The sequence below is a fragment of the Rhodamnia argentea genome, chromosome 4 (genome assembly GCF_020921035.1).
Source record: "Rhodamnia argentea isolate NSW1041297 chromosome 4, ASM2092103v1, whole genome shotgun sequence".
Classification (NCBI taxonomy): Eukaryota; Viridiplantae; Streptophyta; class Magnoliopsida; order Myrtales; family Myrtaceae; genus Rhodamnia; species Rhodamnia argentea.
In genome coordinates this window covers 6,884,179-6,911,913 of record NC_063153.1, presented here as the reverse complement: position 1 = coordinate 6,911,913, position 27,735 = coordinate 6,884,179, and the positions used below count along the sequence as shown (strand labels likewise).

The window sequence follows — 27,735 nt, the reverse complement described above, 5'->3', positions numbered from 1 at the left end:
GATTGCTTCGTCGATGCTTGTCGCCAATGGAACAGTTGACAAAATGATGCTTCATCACCTCAATCTTTCATCAGTGAGCAGCTGTTCATTTGGCCTCCTTTGCACTTCGTTCCCACGTTTTGCGATTCGAGATGTGGACCTCAAGCGTCGATACTGCATGCACGCGTGCATGGCGCTTTCAGAGCTTTGGATGAACGGGACGAGTAAGTCAGCAGGAACAGTCGTGCCATTTAATTTTTGCCGTTCATGTCCATGTACGTCCGTACACTAGGGCCTACGCTGTGTCTCATTTATTGACGCACACGTGGCGGACATGTACTGGTCAAGCTTCGCGAATTACCTTGACTCACATCTGATTCTGATAGATGGACGTCGGATATGTCTCTCATTTCACACCGTGCATGATTGCATGATTATCATACGCGGATAAGTTCGACCCACCTTAATTTGACGAGGTCGAGCCAAGATAAGGGTAGGTTGTTTATCATAGCTCAAAGCTAATATCATTTGATTACATTAGTACAAAAATTGCCTACATCAGCATCGATTATCGGTCACGCCAACTAAGATGGGTAGCCATGATTAGATCGCCACATATGCTATTTCGGATTAAAATTAACCGGAACGGCAAAATTGACAAATCGTTAATGGTTTAGGACTAAAATGACACATCATCAAAAGCTTTAGTTTAAATTGACACAATTAAAAGGTTTAGAACTAAATTGATAAGTTGTCAAAATATTTAATAAAAAAATTGACATAGTTAAAAAATTTAAAACTGAATTGGTTAATGTATAATAGATTTAAAAATTTTTGGACAATTTTCCCAAGTTGAGAGCACGGGCATACTCCTATGGAATTGATTGATTCTTGTGAGTTTGGGTGTATTTAGGATCAAGAGACACTTGGCTATGGGCGTTCGAGCGACTGAAATCTCTTTCACCTTGAGTATAATAAATACTTTTCATTGACCTCTCCCTATAGAGTATCACATCACCAAGCCACATTAAATCACCCATGCTCTGGTTTAATTTCTACAGATTTCTTCCCTTCTCAAATCGTCTCATTTGTCTACGCTTTCACATTATCCGGAACACGGTTAATGTCATTGTGCTATCAAGAAGCCCAAGTGAGTTTGTCTTTATTAGGATGCATATATGAGTGAGTTGTGCTAGTAAAATCCGACATTGAAGAATTGGTGCAGTATATGATAATTAACATATCATAGCTGATATCTCGTTGGCTTAAACTTTTGAATGAAGGTGAGTCCAACTGAATATGTCGACGGGTTCGGACGTGGGCTCCTTTTTGGCGATCTCCTCGGATAAAAGTATCGAAGTTCTGCTGTACACTCCCCAACGATTAATATCAAAATGATAAGTTGATGCGGAAGAATACCTTAATTAACTCATACAATAAGTCACAAGTAATGACATAAATCCTACAACAAGTCAAATCGAGGGGGGGAATAATTATCGGAATCAAATTGCCAATCCAAGTTGTCAACAAGTAATGAAATGACTCCTCCAATAATTAAGTCACAAGAGTACACATGATACATACGAATGACTATTATAGCAAACTTAAGATCTAAGGGAGATCATCTTTTTGAAAACGTGAATAACTTCCAGAAATGAATCTAGATTGATTTAGGATGAAGACGGTTTGAATCTAAATTTAAAAAGTGTGAAGAGTTTACGTGAGATTTAGGTCATAATTATATTGACCCTCAAACTTCAGAGCTTCTCCCATGGAGCCGCCATCGTCGCTGCCGCATGCGGATCAGCCCCGACGCTATCCACAATAGCGCCCATCTCGAAGGTCAGGCCGCGTAGTCCGCTCGCTCGCTCGCTTGTGCGCGCTCTCTCTCTCTTGGCTGCAGCTAAACCTGTTCCATTTCCAGTTATCGTATTTCTTACCCTCGCCTTGGTGTGTACTACCGAACAGAAGCAGTCTCCCTATCTTGTCTGCACTAGGTCAGATTCGCCAAATTGATCGTGCACTAAAGGTCCGAACAAACATTAGGTTCACATCTCTTTCGACCATAATCGCCGAGGTCTTTTCTGTAGTATCCAGTCTGTCGGATATTTGGTACCGAGAGTCACTTTTTGGACAATCATTCTAAAAACAATGAGAGACAATTCGTTATTATCGAGGATTTTGCTTGGGTGATCACGAGAGTAACAAAATGCTTTGGAATACAAGTTTTTGAAAGTGTAAACCCCATAATAATTTCTGATTATTAGTCAATTATTATTTTTATCACAAAAGACAAGCTGTTTATTTTACAGTAGATTAAGAACAATCACATAATCATTTCTCTCGGGAAAGCACTTGATTATGTGATTGAACGAACATAATGAATACATTGTGTATCGATAGATTCATTTACAGCGTATTCATTTATCCTCCCGTAAAACTTCGTTTAGAAAACTTGTGCCTATGGATTTTCTGTTATTGCTTTGATAACCTATGTAAAAAAGAAGAAATCGAGATACTTAACTGTGACAATTTCATCCGTGCCCCGGCTGCATGTGCGAGACTAACCTTAGTTTATATTGATAGTGCGGCCACAATTTCACTTTTAGCTCAGAGCACAGGCACCATATTCTTTTATATGATTTTTTTTTCCCACTGCTTTTAGAAATATGTGTGAATCACGGTTTCATTTGTCATCTTAACATTTTAGAGTTGTTGGTAGTGATATAACCAAACCTCAAAATTGTCTAATCTTTTTAGATCCTAATACCTTTTTTTCGGTACTGCATGGATATTATAGTGAGGGCCGAATACAAAAAGAAATAATTCTACAATAAGATAATTTTTGCTCAAACTTTAAAAAATTCCAAGAAATGCACTATTTTAGCTCAAATTTTTGAAGCATAAAAAAAAAAAGGCCACATACTTATGGTCATGAGATAATTGTGGCATGTGGTTCGAGAAGAATTCTTTTTATTATGATTGGCAATAGCATTAGTCGAAAGCAATATACAATGTGGTTTTTGTTTTGTTTGAATAGCTCATAGAGGACCTGATACATAAAATGGCGTCCTTTTGTCATCTCGAATCTCATCCATTAAACATGTACTTGCGTTCTCTTCATCCGGACATTAAAATGTCAGGGCAAAGTGTCCTGTCGAATAGGGATGTGCAAACTGGATTGGATAGGCTCGGACTAGCCCGGGACCGGCCGGGTTGGTCCGGTCCTTGAGGTGGATGGTCCAGTCCCAGGTCCAAATAAATGGGACCGGTGACTAGGCGGTCCGGTCCTCGGGTTTCTTGTATTTGGACTGGACTCGTCTAGCCCGGACCGGACCGGCAATAATATATAATTATTTATATATAAATATATACAATTGCAAAAAAAAAAAATGAACACAAAACATAATAATAAAAGTCCACTTGCCCATTTTTTCCCAACCTTGCATGGTCACACTCTCCTCCTCAAGACTCTCTTTTTAGTCTTATTTTCCATCTTGTTTTTTCCTTTGTGAACCACACCGGGAGCGCTCGGCTTTCTTATTTCTGAAAGGTAAAAATAAAAGCCCTTTTGTTAACCTAATTTTTCGTTTTCATAAATCAGAATCCTCTCAATCCCAATCTCACTCTCACGCCACCTCTCTCTGAGTCCTCTCTTCTTTGTCTACGCTCGCCTTCGCCGCTCCACTCGCATCTCGCCTTCGCCTCTTTCCTTGCTTCTCTCACGGTCCCATCTCTTGCTCGTCAGACGACAATTGGCGAGACCTATTGCAGATTAGAGAGCTCGATTTCAAGGAGTTGCAGGTTGAGGAAGTCGAGGGCGCTCGGGACTCGTCGGACGACGATTGGTGCACCACGTAAGCATCAACATCTCCCTCTTACTTCATGCTGTTTCAGTAGGTTTTTTTGAATCGGTGCAAGAAGCTGTTTGCGTTTGCTCGCGGTGCTTTTTTTTGTGTGTGTGTCGAGATTTGTATTCGTTCATGTTCAACTGTATGCTAATCTCGTGAGGTTTTAGTGTGTGAACTTAATTTTAATTGAGATGCTCCTTTGAAGTAGTACGTAGCTTCGGTATGTCCGCGTGTCCTGTTATTGTCCAGTTACCGGTTAGATTAGTTCTTGGTCCCAGGATTAGCTTAATCGTATATGTGATTTGTTGCGTTTTTTTGCCCTTTTATTCAAGTGTGGTTTACCACCCCCAAGATTGTGAAACCAACTAGAGTCAAACTTATCCTTCATCTTCCTTTATACAGTTTTTCTCTAGTCGGGATTATTGCCATTAAGTTTATATTGCACTCTAAGAAGCATTGAGAACATCTTTGTATCTAGTAGTCATAATAAGTAATTTTCTCCCTGTACCTAATCTCAAGTGCATTCATGCGATTCTTGTTATCCACATTCTTGAGAAAAAGAAGAGAACTCTTTTATTTGACGGCCTATCTTTACTTGTTAATCCCTTCATTAATAACCATTATATTTGCAAATTTCCTTTTTAAAGATGTAAGAGATGAAATTATTTTGTAATCAAATGAACCCTTGTATGCTTTATTGTCTTTGCTGTAGAGTTTTCACTTTATATCTAATTTATGTTGTTCTTGATTCAGGTGATCAATTTACATATCAATGGAAGGGCAACAATCCAATGATATGCCAAGTATTCTGGACATGGACTCATTAGAACATGAAGGTGAAGAAGATGACCTCGTAGAGGCGTTTGATTCTGACAAGGTATCTCATGATTGTCCTAATCCTAGTAAACAAACTTCAAAAGCATGGACTCACTTTCATAAAGGAAAAAAAGAGAAACAGGGAATTCAAGTGTTCTGCAAGTATTGTGATACCAAGTATATATACACTGTTGTTAACGGTACTTCTACTATGTTGAAGCACTTGAATAGGTGCAGTAAGAGCCCTCAGAATATAGATAAGAGACAAAAATTGTTTGCCGTACGTAGGACTCAACTGAAAATGGGGAATACTACTAGTACTAGTACTGGTGATGGTAGTGATAATGTCTTATCGACATGGAAATTTAACCAGGAACGATGTAGGAAAATGCTTGTCCATATGATTATAATGGATGAACAACCTTTTTCGTTGGTTGAGCGTGTTGGATTCCACGATTTTATCAGTGAGTTACAACCCCTCTTCAATCACATCTCACGGTTTACAGTGTCTAGAGATTGCATGAAGTTGTATCTTGATGAAAAAATAAGTTTGAAGACTTACTTTCATAAGCTGAAGTCTAGGGTTGCACTCACGACCGATACATGGACTCCCTCTCAAAACTTGAGCTATTTATGTCTTACTGCACATTTTATTGATGATGACTGGAAATTAAACAAAAGGATAATCAGTTTTGTGGTGGTCACTGGTCACAAGGGCAAGGACATTGGGAGAATGGTTGAGAAATGCATCTATGAGTGGGGAATAGAGAGAAAAGTGTCAACAATCACTGTGGATAATGCTAGTTCAAATGATGTAGCCATTGGTTTTTTGAAAGAGAAATTATCAAAAGACAAGTTGTTGATCTTAGATGGTGGTTATTTACACATGAGGTGCACAGCTCATATATTAAATTTGATTGTGAGGGATGGTTTAAATGAGGTATGTGAATCTATTTTACGTATTCGAGGCACAATTACTTATGTGAAGGGTTCTCCCAAGAGAGCTGAAATATTCAAAATTTGTATTGAGAGTGCAAGGATCACTTATAAGGGTTTAGTTTGTCTCGATGTTCCTACAAGGTGGAACTCCACTTATCTCATGTTGGACATTGCCTTAAAGCTAAGAAAAGTTTTTCAAAGAATGGAAAAAGAGGATCCTTGTTATGTGACTGAGCTTGAGAATGAACATCCTAAAAATGATGATTCGGAAAATGCCAAAGCTCTTTCCATATTTTTGAAGAAGTTTTATGATGCCACTAAAGAGATGTCCGGGACTTTGTATATCACTTCAAATGATTATTTTGTTGGGATAGCTTCTTTATATAGATCTCTGAAACAAGCGGAGACGGCTTTGATTCCTAGGGTGAAAGATATGGCTGCGAAGATGAAGGAAAAATTTGACGAATATTATGGGAGTTTCGAAAAAGTAAATATGATGGTGTTGATTGCGGTGATATTGGATCCAAGAAAAAAGATGCATTATGTGCGACATTCTTATAGACTTATCTATGATGATAGTGCGAAAGTTGATGAGAGTTGCGATAATGTGAGAATTGCCTTGAAACGTTTGTTTCGTTGTTATGAGAAATCTTATCTTGGTTCTTGTAACAAAAATTTGGGTGCTCAACGTGTGTCTCCTACTGCTAGTAGTAGTACTAGTAGTAAGGATCCTCATTATTGCCCCGATGAGGATAGTCAAAAGAAGCTAGGTTTCGATGATTGGGACAAGGAGATGGAGTTCGAGTACCCCGATGAAGAGGACCAAATATTGTCCAAAGCAAACGAATCCGAGCTCGATAAGTATCTTAAAGCCGAACGTGAAGAAGGTTGTAATCTTAACCTTTTGATGTGGTGGAGCACTGCTGGCCTAAAGTTCAAAATACTTTCTTTGATGGCTCGAGATATTTTGGCTATTCCTGTAATAACTGTTGCTTCGGAGTCGACTTTTAACACATCCGGTCGTGTACTTGATAACTTTCGGAGTTCTTTGACTCCTAGAGTAGCGGAAGCTTTGATTTGCACCCAAGATTGGTTGCGAGTGGTTAATAAGCCAATTAATGTTGAAGAGTGCATTTGTGAATGCGGAAAAGTTTGAGTGTGGTAAGTCATTGATATATATTTTTATATTGTTATTCTTTAGTATAACTAAGAGAGTGCTTTATTTAATATTTTGCTTTTTGTTAGATATGGATGATGCTCACTTGGAGCTTATTGGGAAATCATCTACAAGCTGAAATGAAAGGAATATATATGGTGAGATATTAAGACTTCTCGTATACTTTTATTTTTATTTTTGCGAATATTGTCCCACATTGGAATCACCCATAAAGATATTTTCACTACTCTTATGTATTCACATTTTCTTTTTTTGCTACGGTATCTTTTCACGGTTGCACTTGGCAAGACGATGATTTTCTATATTCATTACACAGGTGAACCTTTGGGAGTGGCTTTAGCTTCTATTTTTAGTGTTGTTGCAGATGTTTCTATTGCTGACTATGTTGTGTTGTGTGGTGTGGTGTATGTGACCTTGTGTCTGCATGCTTGATCCTTAGGTCAGGAAAAAAGAAAAATGGGAGCTGCTTGCTTTGGTCCGATGAGAGGAAGTTTTATGGGATCTCCCAAGATAGGGCAACTTTGGATCTTTTGGCATTTTCGAGTTCTTATTGGAACCCTTGTTTTCTGCAAGTGATTTCTCTCTGTAGAGGGAAGGAGCTCCCATGGAGAGCCGAGTTCGACAGCCTACATTTGTTGCTTTTCTTGCTTCTTCGTGTTTGCTGCCAAGTGAATAAGAAGAATTGCTTGCGGTTAGCATTTTGGTCATGTATAATGGCCCGCTATGATCATATCAAAGCTCTGGTAGTTTCAAATGAATTTGTCCATGAAGACCTGCATCACTTGGCTTTTTATCCTTTCTTGCCTTTTCTTTTTCTTTGTAAACAAGAAGAGTTGATTGTTATGCCTTTACTCAATAACACAAGGCAGAATGGTTAACAAACCAAGCTCTTTCCTTATGTTATTATTGGATTTGGTGCAAGTTTGAAGGTCCAACGAGTATTTTGGTATTGAATTTGAGTATTTTGGTATTGAATTTGAGCATTTTGGTCATCTTTTCTCTTTGCAGGCTTTTTTGAGTGCGGTTGGTGATGTTTTTATCATGTAATGGCTGGATTTGGTATTGAATTTGAACATTTTGGTCAAGTTCGTCGATCATAAAAGTCATAGCGAGTCGTTATGTTTTTACCATGGCATAATTTATTAAGTTGACTAGATTTTCAATAGTTAGCGGTCCCTCTGAGCCGGGACCGAGACCGGACGAGAATCAGCCCGGATCGAGACCGCCGGTCCTGGTCCAGTCCTTGGTCTTGAAAATATGGGGACCGGGACTACGGTCCGGTCCCCGGTTCCATGCCGGGACCGGACCGGCCCGGACCATGCACACCCCTACTGTCGAATAGTGTTTTTATTATCATTATAAGTTTGGAACTTTCGGATTTTTGGGTGAAAAATATGTGGTTTCCCCTTTTGTTTGGTGTTTGGCATTATTCAAAAAAGAGAAAAATCTCCCGTGCATCTTCCTATAGTGGAACGTGAAAGCTATTCCACCTTCTTGTAAAATGGAAGCTTAAGCCTTTTTACTTACCCCCTCATCTCTCTCTCTCTCTCTCTCTCTCTCTCTCTCTCAACAATGAGATCGAAGTCTTCTTTTACTTCTTCGTCATGGAGACAAGTGAGAGAAAGGAAGAGAGAAAAGTATAAAAAAAATTTCTAAACCTATTACATTGGTACCAATTCAATCATAAATCTTTTAATTAAACCAATTCAATCCTAAATCATTTGCATTAGTATTAATTGGATCGCTGAGAAGGACGCTTGCTGGCCTACGTGGCACAATCAGCATTGATGTGGACATTTTTAACATTATTTTAATTTTTTAAAATATTTTTTGTTTTCTTTTTTCCTTTATATTATTCTTTTCTGCACTTTTTTTTTTGTTGAGGGCCAGCAAGGGCCATTGGCCGATCCTCATTGGCCATAGGCATGGGCCGGCGACCCTCGCTAGCCATGAGCGAGGGCGTCCTTGCCCTTATTGGATCGGCACGAGGGCCGCAAAGCTCTCGCCCTCGATCTTGGCATCTCACCCTCACCCTAGTGGTCGGTGAGGGTATTGTAGCCCTCCCTCGGGGCCGTGACCCTCACCAGCCCTTGCATGTGGCCAATGAAGGTCGTTTGGCGGCCTTTGCAAGCAAAAAACAAAACCCTTACTAGCCAAAAAGGAAAAAATGACAAAAAAACCAAAAAATTATTACAAGATTTAAAAATATTATTAAAATTTGTCCACATCGATGTTGGCTATGCCACGTAGGATGGCTAACTTCTATATCTGCGATTTTAGGTCAAAATTGGCCGGATGGACTCAATCAGTACCAATGAAAAAAGGTTTGGAACCGAATTCGTCCAATTAAAAGGTTTAAGACTGAATTGGTATGAGGACCATTTCCGCAATTTCTCCTTGATATTTCAAGTCAGCGCCAAATTTTAATCTTTCATTTTTTTTTTTGGGTCAAATTTATCTTTGGTGTTTACTCGCCATTTTTGGTAGGCATTCGGATGGAAATATGAAATTGGTCATGAAGCTGTGACTAGATGTTGATTACTTGATTTACGGATCAAGTTTGTGACTGGATAAAGCACGAATTACCAAAATGGAATAGTAGCAAATAACACATGGACTAATTTGAGTAGATTACCTAATTTAAGTTGATTTACAAATTTGAGTAGATTCCTAATCCAATTTGATATCTTAGTTATAATGGTTTTCTGACTCGGTGATTTCTGGGTCCGTTTAACATTTCCTAGTTTTAGTCCACCTATAAGTACGAGGTGCATTCTCAATTGTAAGCACGCAAATATGAGCTGACATTATGTGAGAATTCGTCTCAAGTGGGTGATTCCTTTGTTTCTTTATCCATTAAGCTGATGGTGAATCTTCAAGTCTTTTGATTCTTTGTCCAATTCGTTAGTGATGAACCTTAGCTCCATCATCTTTAACCATTGAGGGTTGCTCCACTGGCCAACTTTCTACTTGGGAAGGGAGAGATGGGGAGTTCAATTCCTCACCTTCTCAGGGGCTGGCAGTGAGGATGCTTGAGTGAGGGAGTAGGATTTCACAACATTCACTCAACAAACAGCACACATGACTTGTAATAAAGAAATAGGATAGAACCAGAAAAAAAAAAAACAAAAAACTTCATTATCCTTCATTAATGGATTATTTTTTTAGGTTAATACCACGAAAAATCCCAAATTGGTACACCTGTGATAAATTTACCCCAAATTAATTTTTTGAGCATAAAAAACTCTAAACTGATAACCTTTGACAAATTTACCCTAAACCGGTATACTCGTGATAAATTTACCCTCTGTTAGTTTCCGTTAAATTTTATAGTTAAATTGCTGAGTTCGATGACACGTGGCAATTATTTTGTGTGCACATTTGAGGATTTTTACCCTCTATTTGTCACGTGTCTCGAGTTAACAAAAACTAATGGAAAGTAAATTTATTATGTGTACCGGTTTGTAATTTTTAGCAGTAAAAAAAATTAGTATGTGAGTAAATTTGTCACATATATACCGGTTTGTAATTTTTAGTGGTCGAAAGAATAATTTAGGATAAATTTATCACGGTTGTACCAGTTTGAGATTTTTTATGGTAAAAAAATAGTATGGGGTAAATTTGTCATATGTGTATTAGTTTGGGATATTTCGTAGTATTATTTCTATTCTTTTATGTATTATTGTTGACCATTTCTATCACAAAGGTATTTTCCCTCACACAAATCAAGCACATTTCAAGATTCTCACAAACTCACCCCACATCATTTTAGTCTTGAAATGCTTATGCATATTGAGTTAAGATCAAGTAAGGCCTTCTATTTCCCTTTCTAATTGAATCATGTAAAACTCGATGACAAAAGAACCTAAGTCTAAGGTCGTCGAATTGATTTTGAAATTCTAAATCTAAAAAAAATAAAAATAAACATATCCAATAAGAATTATAAAATTTTCAGATAACAAAATGAAAAAAAAAAAAGGCAATTTGGATAGACTGCCTCTTCTCGCTTGTGTTATCCATTGTTTTAACAAAAAAAAAAAACCTTTTTGTTTGTGTCACAAGAAATCGAACGAACCCATGTCCATAGATGGATATTTTTTTTAATAAAGTAAAAAACAAAGAATAAGAAAGAAAAATATAAGGAAGATAGATAGATCTGTTTATACACAATCGAATTATATTTGCTCAATACACTTGGCGACCTCAGATTTGAGGTGTGACATTAGGTTGAAGCCGTGCTGCCCCAGATAAGAAGGCTCGCAAGAGGGGTGGTGGTGGTGTTGACTCAGGTGCTAGTGTTGATGGTGACCGTGCTTGGTAATGGTGATGGATTTCGAGGATGGGGAATTGTCTAAAAAGCCTCAAACCTATTGTATAGAGACCAATTCAATTCTCAATTTGCCATTTCAATTTAGTCCTAAATTTTTTGCTGATTTTTTATTGCAGCCCCTTGGCCAATTATGGCCGAAGATCATCGATGTAGATGATTTTTCCAATTATTCCTAATTTTTATGTTTCTTTCCTTTTTTTTCTTCTTCCATGTAATAAAAACTCAAAAGCCCGTAAGAGCCCAGTTTTATGTTTTTGATGCTAATTGAATTTGTCAAATTCCCCCTTGAGCCCATTGGAAGTTTTCCAGTTTAGATGTCCAACAGAGCCCACAACTTATCAAACATATCCATTGACCAAACCCCAATCCATTTTAATGGCCTAGAGATGGTTTTATACATCCAAATAGAAGCAACACTAATCATTATCACCCTTTTCTTTCCTTTCTTTTTCTTCACGTACAATACTTTCAGTCAAATTATTTTCCAGCAAACCCACCCTTCCACTCGTAAATTGGAATTTCTGCCTTCAATCAGGACTAGTTTGGTATCGTATCGAGTTCATAAGCCGAGTTCTCCTCTTCCTCTCGCGATCGTAACAGTCTCGCATCGGCATAGGAAACCTTGTGATGTTGTCCAAAGTTCCTCGACCCGGATCCGTCGGCCGACGCTGTCTAAAGTCGACCGCTATTGACGTTTCAGCGAACACGAATCTTACAAAAGTGTGTGTCAATATCACAGTGGATGCACATGTGGTCTATCTTCATTAGACCTGTCCAGTGACAGCCACCCGTGGGGGGATCACATCCCTATGCTGGGATGAGACGTTTGAGTTTTTTTCACCAATAGGGACGTGTGATCGAACCGAGCAGCAAACTTTGTATGAAAAGAACGGATTTGACTCGACGATAGACCCTCGTGAACGGACTTGTGTATTTAGCCCGAGAGGCGCTCTCAGGATGAGAGATTATCTGCTTGTGAGCAGAAATTGCTGTCACGTTGCGTTTATTGCGGTATTTGTGCGGTTGTGCCGTCTAATCACAACTCACAGAATTACTTATGTTGATCGAAATCCCAAGAAGAATCTTGGGTACGACATATTGCACGTGCAGGGTTGGTCGATATCGACGTGATACAACTTATAATTTTGCCTAAGTTTGTGTATGGGTGGCCGAGGGCACCGGCAGTATCGTTCAACCCCCACGCCCGCATTTGTCTCGCAATCTCTTTTGTTTATCTTTATTACAAATGCCTTAAATTTACCGAATCTTCATGTAAATTCATGTGGAATATACTAGAGTAAATAATAATGATGTAACGGATTCATATAAATCTTGGCATGTTCGAGGATTTTTCCCTTGGTGAAAATTGGAGCTTAGTATCCTAAATTAGGTAGGAAGTAAAAGGGTTAAGACACAGCAAGATTTGACACAAACATGATTCGACATCAGCTTTTGAAGGGCTTTCAAATCATGTTAACTCCTTAAGTAAAATACTAAATAAAAGACCTCGCAATCTAAATATCGTGATTATTGCCGTGATATGTATCGTTAAGCTTATGAGAAAACCAATTTTCTTTTTCTAAACACTTGATTCGTTAACCGTGTTGTGATTTCTATGTTCTCGTGTCTATTGTATGCACGTGTAACAAGAAAGGGAAACTTGTCCAAAAATAAAAAGTCCTACATCTATTGAACAGTAGCCAAATTAGTCTTAAATCTTTTAATTATGTCAATTTTATCCTAAACCTTTGGTAACTTACCAATTTAGTTCCAAGCCTCTTTAATTATGGCAATTTGTCTTAAAACTTTTGATGATTTGTCAATTTAGTCCTTTTGGCTAATTTTGACCACAAAAAAAAAAAAAAAATCACTAACGTGTTAGTCTAGTTAACGCCGATCATCCTAAGTGTCATGGCCATGACAAATGACGCCGACGTGGATAATTTTTATAAATTTATATCTTTTATTTTTGTTTGTCTTTTTTATTTTTCCCCTTTCCCTCAACCGACCAATGATAGGCCTCGTCGATGGCTAGCCTCGGGCGAGGGAAGCAAGGGCCTGGCTGGTGAGGGCCACCCTCCCTGGATTAGGCAAGGTTAGCTTTCTCCTAGGCAAGGGTCACCCTCGGTGGCTTGGTGAGGGTGAAGGCAACCTTGCTCGCTCGGCTGGCTTGGCAGGGCAACCCTCACCCTCACCTAGTTGGCAAGGGTAACCCTTGTTCGAGGTTGGCGAGAGCCGGGGCAAGATGGATATTAGATAAATCACACACACACGGAGGGCGACCCTCGCTCAAGTGAAGGCGACCCTCGCTGGTCCTCACTAGCCTTTGCCCGAGCATCCCTCGCTTAGGGTTGGCGTCCTCCTCCGGTCATTGACAAGGCTTGGTGATTGCTGGCAAAGGGAAAAACTAAAGAATAAATAAGAAAAAGAAAAGAAAGAACAGAAAAAGAAAAAAAATAAAAAAATTGGAAAAATTGTCCATGTTATTGCTAGCCAGCCATCCAACATAAGATAGGTAGCATTGACTAGACCGCCATGTCAATGATGGTCAAAATTGGCTGGAAGAACTAAGGTTTAGATCTAAATTGGCAAATCACAAAAGTTTTCTAATAAAATTGATACAATCGAATTGTTTAGGACTAAATTGGCAAGTTGTGAAAAGATTTAAGATAAAAATTAATATATTTAAAAGGTTTAAAATTGAATTAATTACCATACAATAGGGTTAATACTTTTTTTTTTATATAATTTTTCCTAACGTGAGAGGGTTAGGGGTGACAGGTGCCCTATAAGGCATGGAAGGAAGCGACGACATGCAAAGCTTGTGGCCCCCCGCCGGAAGTGAATGTGCACTGGTTTCTTTTTAAATACTTTAGAAACACAAGAAATCACCTCTTCGAGGACACTCGAGTCCATGAGATCACTACATGAGATATTTCCCGCACTGTACAGTGAAAGGATCGCACGAACGATTGCTGTGTCGATGCTTGTCTCGAGCTGAACAGTTGACGAATGATGCTTTATCCCTTCAATCTTCGTCAGTGAACAGCCGCTCGTTCGGCCACTTTTGCCGGTTCGTTCCCACGTTTTGCGAACGAAGATGTGTGGACCTCAAGCGTCGATGCCGCGTGCACGCGTGCATGGCGCTTTCACGACATTTAAGTGGTGCATGTACGTCCCTATCCTGTGCATCAATAATTGACGCATGAGCGGTGGACATGTAATAGTCAAACTTTGCAAGTTGCTGGTCCGAGCGGCTTACAAGGATACTAAAAGTACCAAAAGTTTTGCTCGACTCTCACTTTGTTATTAAAAATTTTTATTGGATCACTTAGGGCACAAATGACAATCATTTTCTTCTTGGGCTCTATTTCTAAGTAGAAATAGATTTTCCTATTTCTATTCCCCGAACGAGTTTTTGAGCAAAGACAAACTTTTGATAATGATACAATATTTCTATTTTCAAAAGAAAAATTCATTTGATAACAGTATAAAATTTCTAAGATTGCCGGTCGTTAGGCCGTGACCGGTGGCTAATGGATGGCAAAAGGCGAACGGGAGTTGATGACCGGACTACCGGTGGTTGGCCGGCGCACGGTGACCGGAGGCCTGCTGTTGGCAAACGGTGAAGGGTGAACAATAGCTGAAAATCGGAGTTTGGTGGCGGGGACTCTAGAGAGGCGACCATCAATGGACAACGACGGGCAGCTGACGATCGACAGCAGGTGATACGAATGACAATTGATAGTCGGGGACCCGGACGGCGACCGACGGCAAGGATGCGAGAGAGAGGGAGACCGCATGTGAGATAGAAGAAGTGAGCAATGAGAATTTTTTTTTGTTTCTGTTCTAGAAATAGAAAAGTAGAAAATTTTCACCTCTTATTTCTGTTCCAAATCTATTTACGGGCTAGAATTTTTTTCTCCAAAATAGAAAAATGAAATTGCGTTACCAAATATATTTCTGTTTCAAATCTATTCCCCGAAATAGAAAAATAGAAAAGCAGGGCAATAGAATTGTTGTCATGTGTGCCCATGCCACCTTTAAAAGGAAAAAAAAAAAAAAAAGGAACGATCACTTAAATGCCAACTTTAATTTGGATTGTCGAAATCCGATGTGGCCGTATTTTGTTAATGTCTCCGACTGACGTGGCATGTTGACGTGCCTAGTCGGTATATATACCCCTGAACGACGTCCTCTACCTGTTTTGCCCTATGTATAAAGCCTAAATCTAACATTGAACCATTTTTCCCAAAATCCGAAACTCTAATTCGATTTTCCCAAAAAAGACAGGAATCCCCAATCACTGAATCTCAGTGGGGACTCCAATCCACATCCCTCTCACAATCGCTGCCTTCTTCTTCTGTCCCCCTCACTTCGAAAGATGCCTCCTTGGGGCTTCTCATGATTTCACTCCTGCCTTTCCTTTCCGGGTTTCTACTCTGCTGCGGCTTTGGAGCGTCCTTCGGGTGCCCCAGCCGCAGCCTCTCGGGAAGCATTGTGTGCTTCGTGGGTTGAATCGCCGCATTTGACTCCCTGGTCGCCGGCACGGCGGCAACTGCGGCCTAGCACATGGGCCTGAGCTTGAGCCTCGGCCAACGACATAATATTTTTGGCCGGAATTGGTCACCATATGCACTAAAGTTCGTGCTTTGTCTCTGAGTTTTGGCATAGATTCTCTTGGAATATCATACTTTCGGCTATGAGATGGTTTTGAAATTTAAAAAATCCAACCGCGTCAGATTGATATATGAAAAGTATCCGAGGATCTAGTCGGACTGTTTTGCGGAATCAAGATTTCGGTTATACACCCTTCCTTTTGCAGCTTTCAGACTAAGATATACACTTCATAGAGTCAGATCCTAACTTCTGTATGATTTAGGCATGAGCTCGTACACTTAAATGAACTCATTAAATACTTGGACCAAGTTTTATTATCATCAAAATCCGTTTTGGAATATTTTCCAACAATAAGTGTTTAGACAATAGCATTAACACTGTGACTAGGCTGCAGCTAAACCTGTCCCAGCTCCAATTATCTCATTTCTTGTCACCATCTTGATGGGTCCTCTCAAACAGAAGCACTCTCCCTGCCTTATCTTCACCGGGTCAGATTCTCGCCAAATTGATCGGGCACTAAAGGTCCAAACCGACATTAGGTTCATATCTCTTTCGACCATAATTGATTAAACATTTCCCGCAGTATCCGGTTGGTTGGATTGGTACTGAAACCTGTTCAAATACACGTTCCTTTCCCAAGCATCAACCTACAGATGAGAACTCAGCCCCCAAAGAAGTTACCCTCAGTCAATGTAAATATACTTGAAAGGACTCAACGAAAGAATGGTCTAAACAAACAAGAAAATGGAGGATCGTCAAGTATAGAGAACGTGGGACAGTTAGGGTTTCATTTGTCATGTTGTGTATACGTGCATGCATTTTCCGGCGGAGCTGTCATGTTGTTTTTATATTCGGACAGAATTCGAATAATTTGACTGGCTGATAAGGCCAACATCACGTGGGTGCCTGTATGAAAATGGTCCTCGTTTTCTCAATTTTCTCAAGAAAGTCGTTTTCGATGACCCGCACAGCCTATGAACAGTGGAACGAGAATTTCACAACCCTATTATTATTGCCCAAAAAGTTGGACCGACGCACCGTGTAAGTTCGTAAGGTAAAGTACGTTTTCGTGGTCGCTTGCGAGTTTCCACGTTAATATGTTGTTACTTAACTCACGGTCAAAGTTTAGTAGGAGGGTTCATTCTCATTGGACCGAGGGAGCAGATAACATAGACTTGGGTTCATTATGAAGTGACTTTAGATTATTAAGACACCCTAAGGGATCGAATCTCATGGGAATAATGACACAAAACGGTCTCTAAATTTTAGCACAATGTGCAATGTGGTCTTTAAACTTTTAACTTATTCAATCTAATCCCTGGACTTTTGGTACATGTTCGGTGTAGTCCATGAATTAGTCCATAAATTATATGAAAATGTTCATTATCTTCCTTCCATCAATTCAAAATCAGAGATAATATTGAACATTTTTTATATAGGGGACCACAATGAATAAATTAAAAGTTCAGAGATTACCTTACATATCTAGCTAACGTTTAGGGACCATATGTGTCATTTTCACAATCTTACAAATGCATCTACAGATGAAGTTATATAGCTAGATGAAGTTATAGTAGTTTTGTATTAAGATTAATTGTGCTGTCAATAGTGTGCTATTGAATCTCCTGTACAAACTAGTACTCTGTAGTTCTGAACTTCTGATTCAATTTTTTCCATTTTTGTAACTTATATAATTGATTGAGAGTTCTCCAAATTTGTATCATGTCTTCTCTATAAACAAATACGTTGAATTGTTGGGAATACGTTCTACATATTAACATTGATTATATTTTTATGTTGCTTTAATGACTTCTTGGGAGAGCAACAACCACGTGTAGATACTATTTACAAAAAAAAAAAAATCATAAAGGAAGTTGAAAAGAAAATTTCTCAAAAAATTCATAAACCTATTGGACGGCAGCCAATTCAATCCTAAATTTTTCAATTGTGCCAATTTAGTTCTAAGTTTTTTGATGATTTTTCAATGCAATCCATCCCGCCAATTTTGGCAGAAAATCATTTACGTGTATGATTTTTGAAATCTTTTTAAATGTTTTCAATTTTTTTGTCTGTTTTTTTTCTTTTTTTTTACTTGTTTCTTTGTCAATTGCAGGCCAAAGGCAAGGACCATGATGCCCTTGCTAGATGTTTCCAAAATAAATGTGGGGAAAGGCGCATGGCCCTCGCCGCATCTGTGCAAAGGCATCGCTGCCCTCGCTTGTAACGGGCAACCGACAGAGAAACAAGAAAAAAAATTCAAAAATTTAGAAAAATTATAAAAATTATCTATGTCGGCGGCGGTCGTGTCGTACTATGTAAGATGGTCGGCGTTGACTGAACAACCAAGTCAGCGATTTTCAATGAAAATTGGTCAAATGGATTACATTGAAAATTTGTTAAAATGTTTAAGACTAAATTGGAAAAAATTAAAAGGTTTTGGATTGAATTAGCTGCCTGATAATAGATTTATAACTTTTTGGACAATTATTCTGAAGTTGAAACGTATTCACTTATGAACTTTTGAACAGACCTAACAAAAATATTATAGACCACTCTATTTTTTCCATTTTACTAGGTACTCAATTTTCCTATCCTCTTGAAATCCGCTTCGATCGATTTCAAGGACCCCCAAAAAAATCAGACTCTGACGGGAGTCGATCCTCTTAAATGACATAATTTCAAAATTTGCGAAATCTACATTGGATCCCATTAAAAAACACAAAATCTTTAGGCTTAGTACCTAAAAACCCCAAAATTTCGGTTTAGTCCCTATCCTAAACTTCTTTTTTTGTTTAAAAGAAAAATCTTCAACTTTTACTTTAGTTCCAAATCTGTCTCCATTGACCCTTCATCCAAAAATTCCCGTTAAGTGTTCTGACGTGGCAATTCCACGTCATCACTAAATCCACATCTCCATTAAGTCTTCTAACGTGGCAATTCCATGTCATCGCTAAGCCCACGTCAAAAGCTGATTAGGAAAAACTCATCAAAAATGTCCACATCCTTTCTCTAAAGAATGGGAGAAGTTAGAAGCAACCAGGGTCTGCTTCTTCACTTATGCAGTCGTGCTGAAAGAGAGACAAAACGCTCGGTTGCTCCCTCTATATCAGATTTTCTCTCGACGACACGAATCCGAAGCCAGCGAGCTTCTCTATCCTTCGCGCGTTAACCCGTCATTGTGTTAGCCTCTCGGCTCTTTACACAGGGGGAATCATGTACTTTAACGGTGTAAAATGGATGAAAACCTAACCGTGGGCAGATGTGGGAACTCATTGGAAGTTGGTATTTTTTATGGCACCTAAAAAAGTTTGGGGAAGATTTGGGTCTCAACCTAAAACTTGGGTTTTTTTTTTTTTTGAAATTAGGCCTAATTGTGCAGAAGAATATGCCTTTTTTACTTTGTATGGTTTACTGAAGGATGGGAGTAAGAAGCTCACAAATTTTCAACTTAGCGTTAGCACAGATGGTTTTCATTGGTGCATCTTAAGTGGACCTCCTTATTCCGAAGTCCTTTCAGTATTACCATTACTTGAGCTAGAAAAAACAAACAAACAAACAAACCGGAAAGAACTTTTTAGCGTGGGCTCAAGTTTCTGTCAATCTCACAAGTAGAGAACGCATTGAAGGCCTTGAAAGAGAAGAAAAAGGAGCAAAGTTGTCCGAGCCAGAGACAGATGGGGAAAAACCTTTATCGACGTTGGTGCTTTGAGAAAGCATTCTCACATTCATGGCATCCTTTGAGTAGGGGTTGATTGAAACGAAGCTGTGTTTTAGATGATGCAGAGCATCTTGTAGCTGTTTTTTTAGATCTCCCATTTTCTCTTTTCGAGTTCTTGTTCCTAGTGTTGGTGAAAGACCTATTTGAGTTGTTTCACTAAAAACATTTTCCTGAAATTCATTTTATGGAAAATGATTCTGGAAAATTATTTTTTTCGAAAAATTGTTTGCTTTCCTTTGTTTGGTGATATGTGATAGAAAACGTTTTCTGGTGTTTGGTTTTCCTTTGGAAAATGATTTCGCTTTCATGATTTTATCTTCGGTAAAAAAAAATCGAATTTTCTAATTATATTTTACATTTTTATCTTCTTCTTCTTCTTCTTCTTCCTTCTGCGATGTCGGCGACTATGGGAGTGCTCGATCTCGCCGGCGGAAGGCAAGCTTGAGGCTTACCGGATCCAAGCTCGAGGCTCGTTGAGGCCGACAACCTCAAGGCCGCCGGAGATTGATGGCCTCGAGGCTCGCCGAGACTAGTGAGCTTAGCCAATGGCCTGGAGGCTCATCGGGATTGGCGAGCTCGGCCGACGGCCTCGAGGCTTGCCGATGGCCGCAACCGGGCAATCGTAGTGAGAGAGGAAAAAAAGAAGAAAAAGAAGAAGAAAAGACTATTAAAATATTAAAACATAATATTGAAACATCAAAATATTAAAGAGTTGCAATTTCGAAAAGTGTTTTCACATCTTCAAATTGAGGAATTCATTTTCTTGATTTTTGTACATAAAATTTTCATTGTCCGGAAAGTGTTTTCCATAGACTGAATTATTTTTCGGTGAACCAAACGGATGAAAGTCTAGAAAACTAATTCGGGGAAAATACTTTCTCTGAAACAAACACATCCTATTATTAAAATACTAAATTACCGTATTAGTTTCTTCTTTTTTATCATCAGCGTTACTAAAATCACATTGTAAAATTCGAAAACGCAGGCTTCGAATTTTCGTGACTGATGTCGAATATGTCTAAACAATTTGAACGTCCTGCCAATTTCTTCTCTTGAAAACTTGAGTAGCCACGCCAGACAGCAGAAACAGTTGATATTGTTTACAAAATATTTGCAGACACACAACTCAGCACACCAGATTGCACAGGGTAACGCAAGACTTTTGCATCTCCATCACTTTCCTGACAAGACCTTTTTATACGGTTAAAACCACAGCCCAATCTCCAAAAAAACTCTAAATTTTAGCATCTATCTCAATTATATTTAAAAATCTTTTTACCACATAAAAAACTCACAACTTTTACTTTTGTCCCAATTTTAACCGGAATAATACCAAAAAAAAAAAAACTCAATTTTATCTTTTGTCCTAATTCTATTTGCCTAATACCCAAAAAAATCCATAACTTTTAGCATTTATTCCAATTATATTCAATTATTTCTCACAAAAAAATCCCAACTTTTACTTTTAATCCAATTCTACCACTGTCATCCTTCCGTTTATAATCATTGTTAGTTAATCATATGTGCCTTTTTCACATCGTTAATAAATTACACCTCAGCAAAGCTAACATAACAAAAATTAGCAACTTCTCTTCTATTGTCTGCTTTCCCTACATATTGCCGGATGATACAAAGCCACTTAAGATGGTGCATTTCGAATTCTCTCCGGTACTCAATAGCCTAAAGAATTGCTAGACGTAGAGATCTGTTTATTTGGACGAATGATTTCAAATCTCGTTGTCTTTGAAACTTGCTGTTTTTTAATTTCGAAGATTCATTAGTAAGTTTGTCGAGAAAATTCGAGCCACGCAGAATTAATTGATGGTGATTATGATCAGAAAGTCGACGATGATAAAATTGGGATAAAAGTAAAAGTTGGGGGTCTTTCTAAAATAATTTTATTTGATATAATTGGAACAAATGTTAAAGTTGAGGGTATTTTAAGTATCAAGCCAGTAGAGTTGGGACAAAAGTAAAAATAGGAGATTTTTTTATGAGATAAAAAAAGTTTTTGGACATAATTGGGACAGAGGTTGAAGTTTAGGGTTTTTTATAAATCAAACAAAAGTTTTGGATATAATTGGGATAGAAGCTAAAGTTTGAATTTTTTTTTTTTTTTTGGGTATTAGGTTCCAAAACCACGAATAATAATCCAATCGAGAACTTTCAACCAATCCTAGCACCCCAACAGGCACAGCTCAAAAGAATGCGAAGACAAAATCAACTCAATATCATTAGATAAACTTAAACCGATCCACATTGTGCGATGGAAAAGAGTAAAATCCTGACATAGCAAGCACGACTCAACACATTGTACATAGCCCCAAACTTTAAGTTTAGTTCCAAATTTTGTCCTAACCTTTAGGTTTAGTTCCAACACAGATAAGTGGGGTTAAGTTAAATTAATACGATTTGTAACTGGTTCCGTCCATTGTCGCAGCATCACTAAGCTAAATTATTCAATACCTTCTCCACTTCCTCTCTAATCCGGCCGCAATAAGTGGGGAACAAAAGAATAAAGACAAAAACAAATTCAAGTGGCAAGGTCGTGCAATAATTGGCTATAAGACTACCCAATTGGTGGTCAGTCCCACTTCCACATGTGGATGATTCCCTAAGCATCGATCCTTCTTTCTATCCTTTTCTTTCTTTGGATATTCATTTTCCCATTCTTATTTCTTTAATAAAAAAAACTATTTCAGGACCACATTCTATCTTCTTTGTTTAGCCGTCACATGTATCAAATCGTCAACGTTTTGTAATTTGCAGTCTTTCGCTTCAGTGAAAATTTAACCTTAGTTTATAGCGAAAGTACGGCTCCAATTTCTCTTTTACCTCGTAGTAGCACGTGAATCATATTGTTTTATATAATAATTATTTTGGTTGTCTAATCTTGTTCAACCCTAATGACTTTCTTTAGGTATTGAGTAGGTATTACAAAGAGGGCTAAATACCGAAAAAGAATAAAAAAGAAAATAATTTTGGCTCACACTTTAAAGATCCCACGACAAGGCACACACGTTATGCTCGTAAGACAATTTTGGCATGTGTTTTTTTGGGTTGTTCATAATTGTCGATAAAATAATGAACAATTTTTCTTTCAATTGAAGCAATATCCGGTGAGTTAAATATTTTTAGTAGCTCGTCGATGATCTTACCCATAACATATCACTGTTTTGTTAACTTGAACCACACCCATTTCACTTGTACGTGCCTTCTCTTTTTCGGGACACTAGAAGTTACGGCTAAAATTATCCCATGGAATAGGTGCAATTTTTTGGAAATTTTGAATTTCGAGTAGAAAAAATGAGGTTTTTTTTTTTTTTGGTACTTGGCATTATTTAAAAAGAGTAAAATAGTATCTTGCATCTAGTACAGTTGGTGGAAACTATTCTCCTCAAAACAAAAGAAAAATCCATAAAAAAAATATAAAAGCTATTCCATCTTCCTATAAAAGGGGAGCTCAAGCCTCTCTTGTTGCCCTCACAAAGATTGAAAATCTCTCTCTCTCTCTCTCTCTCTCTCTCTCTCTCTCTCTCTCTCTCTCTCTCTCAACAATGAGATCGAAGTCTTCTTCCACATCATCTTCTTCCCCATGGAGACAAGTGAGAGGGAGGAAGATAAGAGTGAAGAGCATGCTGTCCACAAGAAGGAAGCTTCACCAGCTCCTCTCCATAGTCCCAGGCTGCCATCAAACCCACCCCCACAACTTGTTCCACACAATCGCCGCTTACATCCAACTTTTGGAGCTCAAAGTCACCCTCCTCGCCACTGTCTCCTCCTCCTATGGAGTCTAATGAAGGAGATAGAAGAAGAACCCGCGAGGGTTCCTGTAATTCTCGCAAAACTTGCCCTCTCTCTTTCTCTCTCTCTCCCTTCAATCGAAATGTCGACGTTCCGTGCAAGTTTGTGACCGCGACATCGTTCTGGAGGAAGAAGGATTGATCAGGAGGCAGTCCTAGCGAAGAGCACGAATAAAGAGACAGAGAATAATCCAATGTACAGGTCAATCTTGTTTGGTCTTTCTTGAAGTGTTGTGTATTTTCATTCGAGCTCCTACTTGTTTCTTTCCACGATCGGGATAAGAAATGAGAAATAAAGTTTATCTCTGTGCGTGTGTTAGCGTGAGCTCATGGCAATTTTAGTTTTGGGGCTCTCCAAGATGGGATTGGTCTGCTCCAAGATGCTCGAATGGTCAACATCATTACCAAAACGACGCGAGATATTAATTGCTCTCCGAGTTTTAGTTTTGGATCAAACAATTTTCCTTTCGAAATAGGGTATACAAACTTTTTTACATTCTCATGTAACAATGTCATTACTCCCTACTTTATATTTAGGATTAATACCATGAAAAACCTCAAATTAGTATGCCTATGACAAATTTACTCCAAACTGATACATGTGTGACGAATTTACCTCAAATTAATTTTTTTACATAAAAAAATCTCAAATTAGTACACCTACGACAAATTTATCCTCTGTTAATTTTCGTTAAACTACATTAATACATTGAAAAACCTAAAACTAGTACATCCATTAAACGGAAACTAACGGATGATAAATTTGTCACAGGATATCAATATGAGGTTTTTGGTGGTAAAAAAATTAGTTGACGATAAATCAGTTACGGGTGTACTAGTTTAAGATTTTGGTATTAACCCTTGAATTTATCATGAAACATACCAACTTACAATTAAGTTATATGATTTTATAGTCAAACATAATAATTAGTTGGATTGGTATTCTTTTTTTCTTTTTCTTTTTTTTCTATCCTTGACGTTGGATTCGGTCATTTTTGCGCGCCCTCTTCTTGTACTTTACCCGTTAAGGGTCGATTCAGTCACGATTCTCTCAAAGTGGTCACCACTCGGAGTGTCGTTTTTGGGGAATTTGGCCCAATGGAACTGTTCAAACCATACATCTTGAGGCGATAATTTTTGCGCGTTTACATGAATTAGCAAACCTATAATTAAGGCTCCATTTGTTTCATGAAAAATGAAGGTTTTGGAGAAATTTTTTTCTAAAAATGATCGTTTTTATCGTTAGAAAAAGCTGAATGAAGAAAAAAAAAGTTCATCTTCTGCAAAAATGTTTAGAAAAATATTGTTATCGATAATGAAGACATTTTCTATTGACTAGTTAAATCAAGCAGCATAAATAATTATTTTTAGGAAAATATATTTTTTTAATTATTTAATTTTCGTGAAACAAAAGGAGCCTAAGTGATGTTGCTCCTTTAGCATGAGCCAATCTTTTCGGAACTAGTTAGCAATGGGCGCCATCATCCCAGCCTGGATCCCGCCTGTTTCTATTGATAATTTCCACTTCTCAATAGTTGTATTGTGTTTATGACAAAAAAAAAATAGTTGTATTGTGTTTTGGAAGGTCTTTGGCTTTATGAGAGAAAGAACGTTTCCCATCAATTCTCCATCGTTTGATCTAAATCAACGCAATATGTTGATCTCCGACATTCAGGCAGAAATATCTGAAATCGAGATCGAAAATCAGGTTACTGACCAAATCTATCACAAAATAAATGTACGAGGATTAAACATAGATATAGGCAATGATATAGGGACCATGTATGTAATTTTCCCTCGATTTGTCACATCAGCGCAGCATTTATATAAGGTTTAATCCGCATTTTCTGGCGGCATTTGGACGGAAATATGAGATTTGTCATGAAAACCGTGACCAGATATTAACTTACGAATCAATTATGTCGCAAGATCGAAATGGAGTAGTGGCGATAATATGGGCACCATGAATGTTCTTACGCCAATTCAAATAGCTAAAGCACTTGCGACTTCAGTAACACTACTAAACTCAAAACAAATTTTAAAAAGGGGCTTCTCGAGAGACCTCTTTCAATTTTGAAAGAGGAAATGTTACAGGATGAAGAGAACAAAAAGGTCTAACTACACCGAGAATATTCGAAGACAGATATCCTTTTTCCCTAGGAGTTACAAGACCGCAAGCCCCAATTCACAAAGCATGTGAGAGTGAAAAACTTGCCTCTTGAAAACAATCACAACTTACTTGAAGCTAAGTTACCATGTTGCAGAAGAACAAGGTAAAAGTAACCTACTCCATCCTCAATTTCAGACGCAAGACAAGCTTCTTGTGTACATAAAGGGCCCGTCTTCTTCTCCTTTCTCTCATTTCCCACGCCAGCATCCGGCGATGACTCGCAGGCCCTTGGTCAGTGACCGACGGCTAGCGGCACCCTATCGATCCTTAACAATAAAAAAAAAAGTCCAAATTTTTTTTTAAAAAAAAAATTACGTTGGCGTCGATCGTGCCACGTGGGACGGTTGCGTCTACGTTATCATTTTTCAGCCAAAATTGGCTTAATGGACTCAATTGGCATAAATATAAAAATGTTTAAGATTAAATTGACATAATTGAAATATTTAGGAGTGAATTGACACAAATATAATATAATTATATTTTTTTTGATAATTTTCCTTTTTAAGACAACAGAAAAACTAGGTATTCTAGTGGTAGAAATAAATATGGGTGTAAGTCAAGATATACTCATGGTTCTAGCTCTTTTAATGTTTTCAAGGTGCCAAACAGAATGCGTGTTCGTGATCAAACTCAGAATAGTCACTCGCCCAGTGCCCAAAAAAAAAAAAAAAAAGGAAAAAAAAAAAAAAAAGAGGTCAGAACAAGCTTAGCTGTTCCAAGTACAGAGCACCAACGGGCTAAAGACTTTATGAAAGTCCTAAAACTCGTGTCGGTGCGACAATTTAGTCCTAAAACATGTTTTTCATGCATTTGAATTTTAAGGCTTGCACACGTGATGCACATTAGGACTTATGTTAGGTCCTTTTTTTTATTCATGGATGGAAAATCTCACGTGATTTTTTTTTTTTTGTTATGTATGTGATCCTACGTACTTTTTTTTTATATTTCTTTTCTTTTTTTATTTCATTTTTTTATCGCATTCCATCGTTTCTCAAGTTTGCTACTTTTGTTGAATCCATTATTTCGAAAAGTGCTCCTTGCTTTTGATTAGAAGGGGATATCTAAACAAACAATATCCATTGTCGCAGCTTAATAAGAAAATGCCACATACATTTTTCATCCGCAAAAAAACCAAAAAAATCTAACGGGGAGGACTATAGTGCCAACCTGGACAAGTTTTAAAATTAAACCGCACTGCACAAAAAAAAGGTTTCTGAAATGCGGAACTTGCACGAGTTTTAGGACTCTTGCCGTTGCTATCCAATTTGAATTGGACCAATGCCAAACAATGGCACAAAAGGGTTCAAAGTTGCTGCGAAAATGGATTAATGGTGCGTTTAGTTCAGCTTTTGGAGAAAGTCTTTGGAAAAATGCAAAGGCTTTTAGGCTAAAGGGTTTTGGTGAAATGCAAAGACTATTTGGCAAACTCTAATTGAAAAATACCTTGGAAGGCAACATTGGAAAAATGCCATTTGGTAAACATAAATTCGGACGGTCTTTCGATGTGATCAAGTTTAGTTTTTAAATGCAATTTGTTTAAAATTAAAAAAATAATAATTGTTACATGTGGACAAATTTATAATTAAAAAATCGCATCAAAGTAGATATCTCAACTAAAAACAGAGCAATTGCACTATAATAAACACGGTCGCATATGTCTCAAGAAAAGAAATACGTTATCCTTGAATATTGCAAACTTCTTATTTCTTAAAGTTGTCGCTATTTGATCACGTAAACATGTCATGTCAACAAATATATCATCAATTGAAGCATTCAAATATTTATTTATATCATACATTCAACTGAATATCCATAACATCTCCCATCACCAGAAATATACTTTAACGAATTTACTGGTGTAAATTATCCCTGCTTTTACATTTGACCTAAAGGCGAAACAATGTTTAACCCCACTTAGAAAATGCCATCAAACGTACTCACTGCCACACACCTCATACATATGTCCTCCTGTAACTGGACTTCTTAATTCTGGACAATTACTAAACATGCACACACAAGAAAGACGTAGCAAAGCATTCCAAACTTGCATCTAGCACAGCTCACGGACAATGAATTTCTTCTGTAGAGGACCGCTTCGATCCCTTTTGAATGATTATATGCTCCATGAGATCAACTATCTGAATGCACATCAAGCTGGACTTGTGGATATGCAAACTTCATGCCCCATAGAGATACCCATCTAGTTTTATCGTTGTTGGCGCCGTCGTACACTGCAACAAAAATCACAATCCTCAGCTTCCAAAACCATTATGAGAGTTTATGCTAATACACCGTCTAAGTTTGACATCGAAGGCTCTTGGATTCAATCTAG

General features: G+C 38.0%; 1 long non-coding RNA gene across 1 annotated transcript; it reads right to left on the bottom strand.

Moving 5' to 3' along the window:
- Positions 1 to 11,835: 11,835 nt before the first annotated feature.
- Positions 11,836 to 27,735, bottom strand: LOC125314905. Its single transcript, XR_007198251.1, has 3 exons — positions 27,461 to 27,735; positions 14,389 to 14,393; positions 11,836 to 11,847 (listed from the first exon to the last, which is right to left on the bottom strand). It is a non-coding gene; the product is annotated as an uncharacterized LOC125314905 (long non-coding RNA).